Genomic DNA, 12,692 nt, shown 5'->3' with positions numbered 1-12,692 from the left:
GTGAAATGCCCCCAGCCACCCCCAGACACTCCTACCAGATAATCCCGGCACTGGAATGCTCTCCTACCCCCAAGATCTGGGTAGCACAACATCCAGCAGTGTTATCTCCTGGTATCCTTAATAAATCTCAGTCCACCCCACTCCATCAGGAGCACCCAGGCAGCAGGGTTTCTTCCTGGTTTTGGCCACTTCTGTTTGCATTTCATTCATTTTCCGAATGAAGGAGTGAAGGGCCCCTTGCAGTCTAGTCTTATGAACTCCTATTCATCCTGCAAGGCCCTACTTGGTGCTTTTCAAACTGCAGATAGTGACCAATTTATAGATTAAAAAGCCATTTAGGGAGTGTGGTATATACAAACAGTGGAATACTCATTAGCCATAAAAAGAAATGAAATTCTGGACAGGCACAGTTGGCTCATGCCTGTAATCCCAGCATTTTGGGAGGCTGAGACAGGAGGATCATTTAAGCCCAGAGGTTTGAGACCAGCCTGGGCAACATAGGAAGACCCTGTCTCTAAAAAAGAATTAAAAAATATAGCCAGACATGGTAGCACATGCCTGTGGTCCCAGCTACTCAGGAGGCTGAGGTGGGAGGATGTCTCAAGCCCAGGGAGTTGAGGCTGCAGTAGCTATGATCATACCACTGAACTCCAGCCTGGGTAACAGAGAAAGACCCTGTCTCAAAAAAAAAAAAGAAAAGAAAAGAAAAAAAGAAAGAAATGAAATTCTGACACATGCTACAACATGGATGAACATTGAAGACATTATGCCAAATGAAATAATCCAGGCTGGTCACAGTGGCTCACGCCTGTAATCCCAGCACTTTGGGAGGCTGAGGTGGGTGGATCTCCTAAGGTTGGGTGTTCAAGACCAGCCTGACCAACATGGAGAAACCCCATCTCTACTAAAAATACAAAATTAGCTGGGCGTGGTGGTGCGCACCTGTAATCCCAGCTACTTAGGAGGCTGAGGTAGGAGAATCACTTGAACCCAGGAGGCGGAGGTTGTGGTGAGCCGAGATCTCACCATTGCACTCCAGCCTGGGCAACAAGAGTGAAACTCTGTCTCAAAAAGAAAAAAAAAAAAAAGAAAGAAAGAAAGAAACCAGACACAAAAAGACAAATAACATGTGATTCCACTAACATGAGGTAACTAGAAGAAGATTCACAGAAACAGAAAGTAGAATTAAAGTTTACCAGGGGACAGGGTAACAGGGAATAGGGAGTTCGTGTTTCATGGGTGGAGTTTCTGTTTGGGACGATGATAAAGTTCTGTGGATGAATAACAGTAATGGCTACACAACAATGTGGATGTACTTAATGCTACTGTACCCAGCACTTAAAAATGGGTAAAGTGGGCCGGGCGTGGTGGCTCACGCCTGTAATCCCAGCACTTTGGGAGGCCGAGGTGGGCGGATCACAAGGTCAGGAGATCGAGACCATGGTGAAACCCCGTCTCTACTAAAAATAGAAAAAATTAGCCGGGCGCAGGGGCGGGCGCCTGTAGTCCCAGCTACTCGGGAGGCTGAGGCAGGAGAATGGCGTGAACCTGGGAGGCGGAGCTTGCAGTGAGCCGAGATTGCGCCACTGCACTCCAGCCTGGGCGACAGAGCGAGACTCTGTCTCAAAAAAAAAAAAAAAAAAGGGTAAAGTGATACATTTTATGTTATGTATATTTTACCACAATAAAAACAACTCTTAAGCTATACAAGTAAGTACACCTTATATTACAAGTAAGAATTATCTAGTGAAACTTTTGTTTCATTGTGTATGAATTACTGCATTTGTGAAAAATGTATTTCCAACTCTGAATCAAGGCCCACTAATTTTTTTTTTTTTTGAGATGGAGTCTCGCTCTGTTGTCCAGGCTGGAGGGCACTGGTGCAATCTTGGCTCACTGCACCCTCTGCCACCCAGGCTCAAGTGATTTTCCTGCCTTAGCCTCCCGAGTAGCTGGGATTACAGGCGCCTGCCACCACACTCAGCTAATTTTTGTATTTTTAGTAGAGACGGGATTTCGCCATGTTGGCCACACTGGTCTTGAACTGTTGACCTCAGGTGATCTGCCGGCCTTGGCCTCCCAAAGTGCTGGGATTATAAGCGTGAGCCACCGCACACGGCCCAAGACCCACTAATTCTTTTTTTTTTTTTTTTTTTTTTTGAGATGGAGCCTCACCCTGTCGCCCAGGCTGGAGTACAATGGCACTATCTTGGCTCACTGCAATCTCCGCCTGCCTCCTGGGTTCACGCGATTCTCCTGCCTCAGCCTCCTGAGTAGCTGGGATTACAGGCGCGCGTCACCAAGCCTGGCTAAGTTTTTGTATTCTTAGTAGAGACAGGGTTTCACCATGTTGGCCGCGCTGGTCTCAAACTCCTGACTTCGTGATCCACCCGCCTCGGCCTCCCAAAGTGCTGGGATTACAGGTGTGAGCCACCGCCCCCAGCCTAAGGCCCACTAATTCTAAAAAACACTGCTCAGGAGTCACAGAGCCTCCAAAGCCTGATGACCTCAGGCGGGGTGACATCCTCTCCTCTCTGCACCCAGGCCCCTTCGTGCTGCTGACTCACAACGCGCCGCAAGCCTCTCCTTGTAGTCTAAACTCATGCTTATCTGTTTATCGCCAGAATTGGACTACAAGCTCACCAGGGGCAGGGGCTGTGTCTCATTTTTCTTTGTGCTCCCAAGGTGCCAGGCTTAGCGCCTGACACATAGTAAGTACTCAGTATTTCCCAGAAATGATTAAGATGCAGATGGAGTCCAGTGGTCCCAGATTTGGATTCACCCTGATTTCAAGCCCCAGCTATGTGAGTTTGGGCAGGTCACTTCTCCTCTCAGGGCCTCCATTTTCATTAATAATAACACTAATATTTGGCACAGTGCGGTGGCTCACACCTATAATCCCAGTACTTTGGGAGGCTAAGGCGGGCAGATTACTTGAGGTCAGGAGTTTGAGACCAGGCTGGCCAACATGGTGAAACCTTCTCTCTGCTAAAAATACAAAAATTAGCCAGGCATGGTGGCGGGTGCATGTAATCCCAGCTACTCAGGTGGCTGAGGCACAAGAATCGCTTGAACCCAGGAGGCAGAGGTTATAGGGAGCTGAGATTGTACCACTGCACTCCAGCCTGGGCAACAGAGCAAGGCTGTATCTCAGAAAAAAATAAAATAAAATAAACACACACACACACACACACACAATAATATTAACCATAGTCATTTATTAAGCACTGGCTATATGCCAGGCTAAGTGCTTTATAGATATTGACTAATTCATGCACTTACCATATGCTGAGCAGTAATTTTCATAAAATTGTTGCCTCGATTATAAACACTATTTACTGAGCACCTACTATGTGCCAGGCACAGTGAAACCTGTGGAAATTCAAAGGTGAGCAGGACAGTGGGTCCTGTGTCTTGATCTTTACGGATCTTTCTGTTCTTGAATCCTCACAGCACCCATTTTATAGACAAGAAGACTGAGGCCAGAAAGTCCTGTCTGACTCTGAGCCTGGCCTCTTTGCTGCCTCCCGTTGCCCTGTGAAGCTGTGTGGTCACAGCACCTAGGACTTGAGAGGAGTGAAGTTCTTCCTCACCCCACAAAGGCTTCATGAGCCCTACTATGCACCAGGCCAGCCCTGCTCTGTCTGGGACGATAAACACAGGGGCAGGTGCTGAAAGCCTGTGTGAGGGAAGTTCTAGGCCTGCAGGAGCTGAGAGGAGACCCTGGAGAGGAAGGGAATCAGGGCGGGCTTCCTCGAGGAGGTGACACTCCAGTAGAGTGTTGCAGGAGAAGCAGGGAAGGGCATTCCAGGCAGTGGAACAGCATGCCAACAGGGAAGAGCCCCAGATGGCTCCTGGTTTCCTGTTTGGCAGGCTGGGATGGGAGAACTGGTCCTCACTCGAGTTTGCATGGAAGAAAAAGGTCATACATGCCCTGGATACACTCACTGGCCAAGAGGCAGGAAGAAGCGGAGAAAAGGCAGGTGGGAGGATGGGTGCAGGTTGGAGGAGGGCAGCAAACCCAGTGGAGCTGGAGGGGAGGCAGGAGGACACAGCCCTGCCTGGCCCCAGGCAATCCAGCACCTGCATTCACAACACCCCTTGAAGGAAAGAACCGGAAGGATCCCTTCCAGCCCCTCCTCCCCTTGGGAGGGGAAGGTCTCACACAGCCCTAACTACACATCCAGACCACCCCTGAGCTAAGCATGAATTGACTTCCCAGGAACCATGCAAACTGGGTTCTAGTAAGCCCTTGTCACTGGGGAAACTGAGGCTCCCAGAGGGGAAGAGCTAAGGTTAGGACTGCTGCAAATGACAATTTATTTCAACAGACTTTAACTGAGCACCTACTATATGCCACGCACAAGGAATATGATAATGGGTTAAAGCAGGCGTGGTCTCAGTCTCCTATGGACTCACAGTCCAGAGGGAGACAGGTATGAACGTGACATGCTCACCACCAGTATAAAATGACAAAGAGATCAAGCCCCTAAGGTCCTTAAAGGGAAAAAGACAGTAAGTGCCTTCAGTGAAAGAGTCTGACTAAAGCCAGGGCACCCGGGTGAACAAATAGAAATTAAGAAAAAACAGAGAAAAACAGAGAAGTAGTGTTAAAGGCAGAGAATGGCATGCAAAGGTCCTGAAGAAGAAAGGAGTGTGGAAAGTTCAGGAGCTGAGGGCAATCAGAGAAGGTCGGGGTGGTGGCAAGGCCAGGTTTGCAGGACTTGTTGACCAAAGGAAGCCTCTGAAGATTAAGGAGCAGTAACCTCCGTTCATTTATCCATCCATTCAGTAAATACGCGGGTAGCACCTACTGTGGGCCCTGCTTTGCATAGCTCAGTTCTAGGCTCTGGAGAGACATCAGTGAATGGAACTGACAAGGCCCCACCCCTCCCGAAGCTGACCCTCTCAAGAGCGGATTGCGGTACTTCATACATCCTGCTTCTCATTTCTCCCTCCTTTCTTTCTCTTTCTCTCTTTCTTTCTTCCTTCTTTCCCTCTTTCTTTCTTCCTTCTTTCCCTCCTTCCTTCCTTCCTCCTTCCTTTCTTTTTCTTTCTCCTCTTTTCCTTCCCTTCCCTCCCTTCCTTCCTTACTTCTTTCCCTCCCTCCTCCCTCTTTCCATCCTTTTCTTTCCTTTCGTCCTTCCTTCCTCTTTCTTTCTCTCCTTTCCTCCCTTCCTCCCTCCTTTTTCCCCTTCTTCCTTTCTTCCTTTTCTTTCTCCCTCTTTTCCTTCCCTTCCCTCCCTCCCTTCCTTCCCTCTCTTTCTTCCTCCTTTCTTCCTTCTCTTCCTCCCTTCCTCCCTCCCTCCTTTCTTCCTTCTTTTCCCTAAGCCATTCTCTTTCCATAGTCTCAACACTATGTCACATAGAAAAAAAATCATCTTTGAGCAGCTGAAACAGGATGGGTAGTGACCCCTCCTAAGGCTGTCCCAGGAATTAACAAACTATCACCTGCTTGGTGGCTTAAAACAACAAAACTTTATTTTCTCACAGTCCTGGAGACCAGACTTCTGCAATCAAGGTGGGAGCAGAACCTTGTTCTCTCCCGGGCTCTAGGGGAGAGCTTTTCCGCACCTCTTCCAGCGTCTGGTGGCTCCCAGCAACCTTTGACTTTCCTGGACTTGCAGAGGCATCTTTCCAATCCCTGCCTTTGTATTCATGTGGTGTCCTCCTGTGTGTCCCTGTATCCAAATCTTCCTCTTCTTCTAAGGGCGCCGGTCATATTGTATTTATGTCCCACCCTAATCCAATACGACCACATTTTAGTGTGATTGCATCTATAAAGGCTCTATTATCAAAAAAGGGTCGCAGTCACAGGGTCCAAGTGGACATGAGTTTTCAGGGTAAACTAGTCAACTCAGCACGCCTTGATTCTTTTTCTTTTCTTTTTTTTTTTTTCTGAAATGGAGTCTTTCTCTGTCGCCCAGGCTGGAGTACAGTGGCACGATCTTGGCTCACTGCAACCTCTGCCTCCTGGGCTCAAGCAATTATCTTGCCTCAGCCTCCCCAGTTATTGGGATTATAGGAATGCACCACCATGCCTGGCTAATTTTTGTATTTTTAGTAGAGGCTAAGTTTCACCATGTTGGCCTGGCTGGTCTCGAACTCTCGACCTTGTGATCCGCCCACCTCAGCATCCCAAAGTGCTGGGATTATAGGCATGAGCCACCATGCCCAGCCCACACCCTGTTTCTTTTAAGTTAACTAGAATGTCTTCCATTTTTCCAAGATACACTGGATAAAACCCACAGTTACAAATGTAATGCAATTTTGTCCAGATTTCAGCAAGTGTTCTTCAATTAGGTATTAAAATGTATTTTTCTCTAGTAATATTATAAAACATTTCATTCCAGTTACAGTCAATCTGCATTTCATCTCACACAACAATTAATAGACTCTACCACCAATTACAAAAATAAGGGCTGGGCACAGTGGCTCATGCCTGTAATCCCAGCACTCTGGCAAGCAGGAGAATCACTTGAGCCCAGGAGTTCGAGACCAGCCTGGGCAACATAGCAAGATCCCTTCTCTACTGAAAAGAAAAATTAGCCTGGCGCAGTGGTGCACCTGTAACAATCCCCGCTACTCAGGAGGCTGAGGTGGGAGGATCATTTGAGCTTAGGAGTTTGAGGTTGCAGAGAGTTAGGATTGTGCCACTGCACTTCAGCCTGGGAAAAGAGCAAGAGCCTGTCTCTAAAATAAAATAATAAAATAAAATATAAAATGTAACTGCAGATGGTTAGATCTGAGTAGCTTATACCTTCATCTTTCACTCAAGACACAGAAAACCTTTGATCATGATTCAGCTTATGACAGGATACATTTCCCAAAATAGTGAATAATCATTTTATAAAATAATTCAAAGCATTTTATAATTATAATGTTATAATATTCATAATCAACAGTTTATAATTATTGTATACACATATATGATCTATTTCTGTTGTTTTGGTCAATTGTTTTCCATGATAACTATAACAACTCAAGCCAGGAAAAATAGAGTAGCCCTGACAGCTTTATAGTCACAGAAAATTACACAAATATTCAAACTTTTAAAAAATCTGGGCCGGGAATGGTGGCTCATGTCTGCGATCCCAAAGCTTTGGGAGGCTGAGGCAGGAGGATCACTTGAGCCCAGGAGTTTGAGACCAGCCTAAGCAACATGGTGAGACCTCATGTCTACAAAATAATTTTTTTAATAAAAAAATATGCATATAGTGGCCAGGGCCAGCACTTTGGGAGGCTGAGGGAGGCGGATCACTTGAGGTCAGGAGTTCATGACCAGCCTGGCCAACATGGTGAAACCCTGTCTCTACTGAAAATACAAAAAAAAAACAATTAGCCAGGCATGGTGGCAGGCACCTGTAATCCCAGCTACTCAGGAGGCTGAGGCAGGAGAATTGTTGCAGTGAGCCAAGATCACGCCACTGCACTCCAGCCTAGGCTACAGAACGAGACTCCGTCTCAAAAAAAAAATAATATATATATCTCTCTCTCTCCAGGCGTGGTGGTATGCACCTGTGCTCCCACCTACTCAGCTACTAGGGAGGCTTAGATGGGAGGATCACTTGAGCCCGGGAGGCGGAGGCTACAGTGAGCTCTGATTATGCCACAGCACTCCAGCAGAGACCCTGTCTAAAAAAGAAAAAAAATCACATGCAATTACAGTTTGGCCTGAAAAGGATGAGGTCCTGCTCTGGGTGGTTACAATCATATTTCTATAGCATATGGCACGGGTTGAAAGAACAAGCTGAGACCACGTTCTCCTTCCTGGATCCCTATAACACTCTGGTCAGAACAAAGCACCATAAGAAAGATGAAGTTCAGAGTCGAGAAGCCTTCCCAGGATCACAAAGCAAGCTAGAAACAATTCCCCACCCAGGCTGGAACCCATCTCCTGACCTCCAGTTGTGAGATCCTTTAGTCCCAGAAAATCAAAACCATGTTCTCCCAACCCCCAGAAGGAGAAATATCAGGCACGACTCCTCCATCCAAAGACAACTACCCAAGAAGTACTCCAAGTTCAGCAGAATCTAATTTTGCCCTGGAGGTGACCAGAGCATGGGGTTACCTCTACACTCGCTTAGAGAAGGCCTGGGTTTGAACAGCGAGAAGGGGCCGTGCCCTCTCTGAACGTCTTAGCTACAGCCGTGTCTCCACCGGGCCTGGGATGTCCAGAGAAACAGGCATCCTCCGGCACAGGCATTTGAGAGTCTCCTGGTAGTTACAGGCGTATATGAAGGCAGCCGAAGAGACTGGCTCACCTGCCTGATGGAAATACGTCTCAGGAACACTGGGCCCTTCAAGTTGATTTGACAAGCTCCCTTCTGGAATCTCTGGGGTCCTCACTGCTAAGAGAAATTCCTGACAGAACCCCATACTCACCTTGACCTTGGGCCCCTGGGGGAAACCCGCAGAGGGTTTGACAGGCGCACACAGTGCAACGTCAAGGCTGGTGCAGAGGGCTGCAGAAGACAGGCCGAGACTGCCAGAGGATCACTGTCCATCCCGGCACTCAGCAAGGCCAGCACCCTCTTGGAGCCTCTACTTCCTCACCTGTAAGAGGGAGTAGCTGAAATCCTATCCCTAGAGTCGCTGTGAAAAGACACATTTAGGGGTTTTTTAATTTGTTTTTTTTAGAGACAGAGTCTTGCCCTGTTACCCAGGCTAGAGCACAATGGTGCAATCACAGCTCACTGCAGCCTCAACCTGCCAGGCTCAAGCGATCCTCCCATCTCGGCCTCTCAAGTAGCCGGACTACAGCCACACGCCACCAAGCCCAGCTAATTTAAAAAAAAATTTTTTGCAGAGATGAGGTCTCATTATATTGCCCAGGCTGGTCTGAAATTCCTGGGCTCAAGCAGTCCTCCCACTTCGGACTTCAAGTCATGATTTTTTGTTTGTTCGTTTGTCTGTTTTATGGAAGCAAAACTCACAGGATGTAAAATTGACCATTTAAAGTGAACAATTCAACCGGGCACGGTGGCTTTTGCCTGTAATCCCAGCACTTTGGGAGGCAGAGGTGGGCAGATCGTTTGAGGTCATGAATTTGAGACCAGCCTGGCCAACATGGTGAAACCCCATCTCTACTAAATACAAAAAAATTAGCCAGGTGTGGTGGCACACGCCTATATTCTCAGCTACTCAGGAGCTTGAGGGAGGAGAATCGCTTGGACCCAGAAGGCAGAGGTTGCAGTGAGCTGAGATCGCACCACTGCACTCCAGCCTGGGCCACAGAGGCTCTGTCTCAAAAAATAAATAAATAAAAATAAACTAAATAAATCTAAATAAAATTAAATGCTAAATAAAAGTGAATAATTCAGCAGCAATTAGTGCATTCACAATGTTGTACAACCACCACTTCTATCTAGTTCCAAACATTTTAATCACCTCAAAAGGAAATGCTACACCCATTAAGCAGTCACTCCCCATTCACCCTTCCCCCAGCCACTGGCAACCAGCAATCCACTTTCTGTCTCTATGGAGTTGCCTATTCTAGACACTTCATATAAATGGAACCATATAACTATGTGGCCTTTTGTGGCTGGCTGCTTTCACTTAGCAGAATGTTTCCAAGTTCCATCCATGTTGCAGCATGTCTCAGTATTTCATTCCTTTTTAGGGCTGAATAACACTCCATTGTATGGATATACCACATTCTGTTTATCCACATCAATGGACATTTGGGTAATTTCTACCTTTTTTTTTTTTTTTTTTTTTTTTTTGAGACAGAGTCTCACTCTGTTGTCCAGGCTGGAGTGCAGTGGCGCAATCTTGGCTCACTGCAAGCTCCGCCTCCTGGGTTCACATCACTGTCCTGCCTCAGCCTCCTGAGTAGCTGGGACTACAGGTGCCCACCACCTCACCTGGCTAATTTTTTGTATTTTTAGTAGAGATGGGGTTTCACCGTGTTAGCCAGGATGGTCTTGAACCACCTTTTGCCTATTGTGAGTAATGCTGCTGTGGACCTGCGTGTAAATATCTTTTTTTTTTTTCTTTGGAGTACCTACTATGTGCCTGGCATGGCCCTGGGCACTGAGAAAACATCAGAAAAAAAGCTAGAAAGCTAGAAAACTAGAAAAAAAGCTCATCCTTCTGAGCCCTGGGTCTGTGTGACACAGCATGCGTGAGGCTGGTGGATTACACAGTGTGCTACCTGCTGGACAGCTTTTCTATCAGTTCTCCTACTCACCTCAACTAATACTGGCTGAATTAATGAGTGAATGAATGAATGAATGAACCAATGTCTCCACTTTATTCATTACTGGATCCCCAGTTCCTGCAGAGGTGTGACACGTGATAGATACTCAACATACGTTTGCAGAATAATTGGACCTAAAATCCAGTGCCTGGTCCCACAAAGGAGCACAGGGCTTACATTCAGATCCAAATTCAAATCCTAGCAGTGCCACTCACGTGCTGGGTGACCTTGACTCAGTCCATCCCCTGCTGCCTGCTCCACATCTGGAAATTGAGGATAGTGCTAGTGCCCCCTCCCCAGGCTACTGTGATGAGATCACCAAGGCTGGGAAATATCAGGGAAGGGGGGTTGCCAGCCTTGGAGCCTGCATAGTTAAGCCTTCCTCCCCTACCCCCACCACCCCATGTCACGTGGCTGGTGGTCATTCCCTCCAGGACAAAAGGCCCGATTTAATCCAGCCCACCATCACCACTGTCGCCACTGGGACACAATGCAGCAGGTTTGTGGCCAACGTCTGCTGATCAGGTTTCGTGTAACATCCCTGCCAGGCTGCCCGGGCCGGCAGACAAAGGCCTCTTTGTTGCAAATATGTTTTTTAAATCCCTGAAGATATTAGCAGTGCGGGGAAACTCACACTGTGAAACAGTTCAGAAATTGTTTAAGGAACATGTTTCAAACTGGGGGGTGATCATTTAAATGGAATCTGCCCTCGTGCTTTCTTATCGAGAGCAAGATTCCTCAGAGCCAGATTGGGCCCCGGACCTGGGCAGGGAAGTTTCCAAGGCCAAATAACCTTAACACTCATCATAACAACAATGCCAGCAGCCATTTACGGAGTCCACAAGGCCAGTCGCCAGCCCGCCTATGCCTTTGTGCACGTGACTGCCAAACCTCGGCACTTAGAGAGATTCAGATGGGCAGTCCCATTCGACAGATGGAAAATCTGAGGTTTAGGGAAGTGTTGGCCCAAGTCACAGCTGGCCTTGAACCAGGTTTTTTGGATCCTCCACACAGCCCCTGTGCCCTCTTCATTCTGTTGATGGCCACAGGCATGGAACACGTCCCAACTTGTGAACTCTGTCCCATCAGGCATCCAGGAGGGCATCTGACGGGCACCCAGTCCCCTCACACCCTGTTCCTTCAAGTTCACACAAGAGTGCCTCCTCCAACACATCTCTCCACCTACTTCTCTGTCACCTGGGCTGAGTGCAGTGGTCACGATCATGGCTCACTGCAGCCTCAATGTCCCAGGCTTAACCGATCCTTCCACCTCAGCCTCTCGAGTAGCTGGAACTATAGGCACACACCAACACACCCAGCTAATTTTTGTATTTTTTAAATTTATTATTTAATTAATTTATTTATTTATTTAGAGATGGAGTCTCTCTCTGTCACCCAGGCTGGAGTGCAGTGGCGCAATCTTGGCTCATTGCAACCTCCGCCTCCCAGGTTCAAGTGATTCTCCTGGCTCAGCCTCCTGAATAGCTGGGATTACAGGCGCCCACCACCACACCTGGCTCATTTTTTTTTTTTTTTGTATTTTTTTTAATTTTTTTTTTTTTTTTTAGATGGAGTCTCACTCTGTCACCCAGGCTGGACTGCAATGGGGTGGCCTCGGCTCACTGCAACCTCTGCCTCCCGGGTTTAAGTGATTCTCCTGCCTCAGCCTCCCATGCACCTGGGACTACAGGTGCGTGCTGCCACACCCGGCTCATTTTTGTATTTTCAGTAGAGACAGGGTTTCACTATGTTGGCCAGGCTGGTCTCAATCTCCTGACTTCACGATCCGCCCACCTCAGCCTCCCAAAATGCTGGGATTAGAGGCATGAGCCACTGCACCTGGCCTTTTTTTGTAATTTTTAGTAGGGTTGGGGTTTCACCATGTTGGCCAGGCTGGTCACGAACTCCTGACCTCAGGTGATCCACCCGCCTCCACCTCCCAGAGTGCTGAGATTACAGGCGTGAGTCACTGAGCCCAGCCCTAATTTTTGTATTTTTGTAGAGACAGTTTCACTATGTTGCAGAGGCTGGTCTACCTACTATTCTCACCCTCTCTGAGCGACTCCATTAGTCCCAGACTGTGCCATAAACTTCAGTTTTTAATAAGTAACAGTGACGACTCTTCAGAGCTGTGTGGGGGCCTAACCTGGGTAGGCACTTCCGTACCCCTCAGAACCAGGAAAGCACTGTGGCAATGAACTCAGGCTCAAGTCAGAAACGTCAGCTCTGTCTTAATTTTCACAAACTGTGACCAAGGGCAAGTTAAAAGTTAATTCAGGTTCATCAATAAGTTAAACTTAGAATTACCCACAGGTCCCAGCAATTCCACTCCTAGGTATAAACCCAAGAGAATTGAAAACAGGTCTTCAAACAAAACTTGAGCACAACTGTTTATAGCCACATTATTTGTAATAGCCAAAAGGTGGACACCATCTAAATTGTCCATCAGCTGATGAATGAATGAAAAAAATGTGGTAAATGTATCTATGCA

Source organism: Macaca mulatta, chromosome 10 (genome assembly GCF_049350105.2).
Source record: "Macaca mulatta isolate MMU2019108-1 chromosome 10, T2T-MMU8v2.0, whole genome shotgun sequence".
Lineage (NCBI taxonomy): Eukaryota > Metazoa > Chordata > Mammalia > Primates > Cercopithecidae > Macaca > Macaca mulatta.
The sequence above is the reverse complement of the archived record's forward strand: the minus strand, read 5'-3'. Positions refer to the sequence as shown.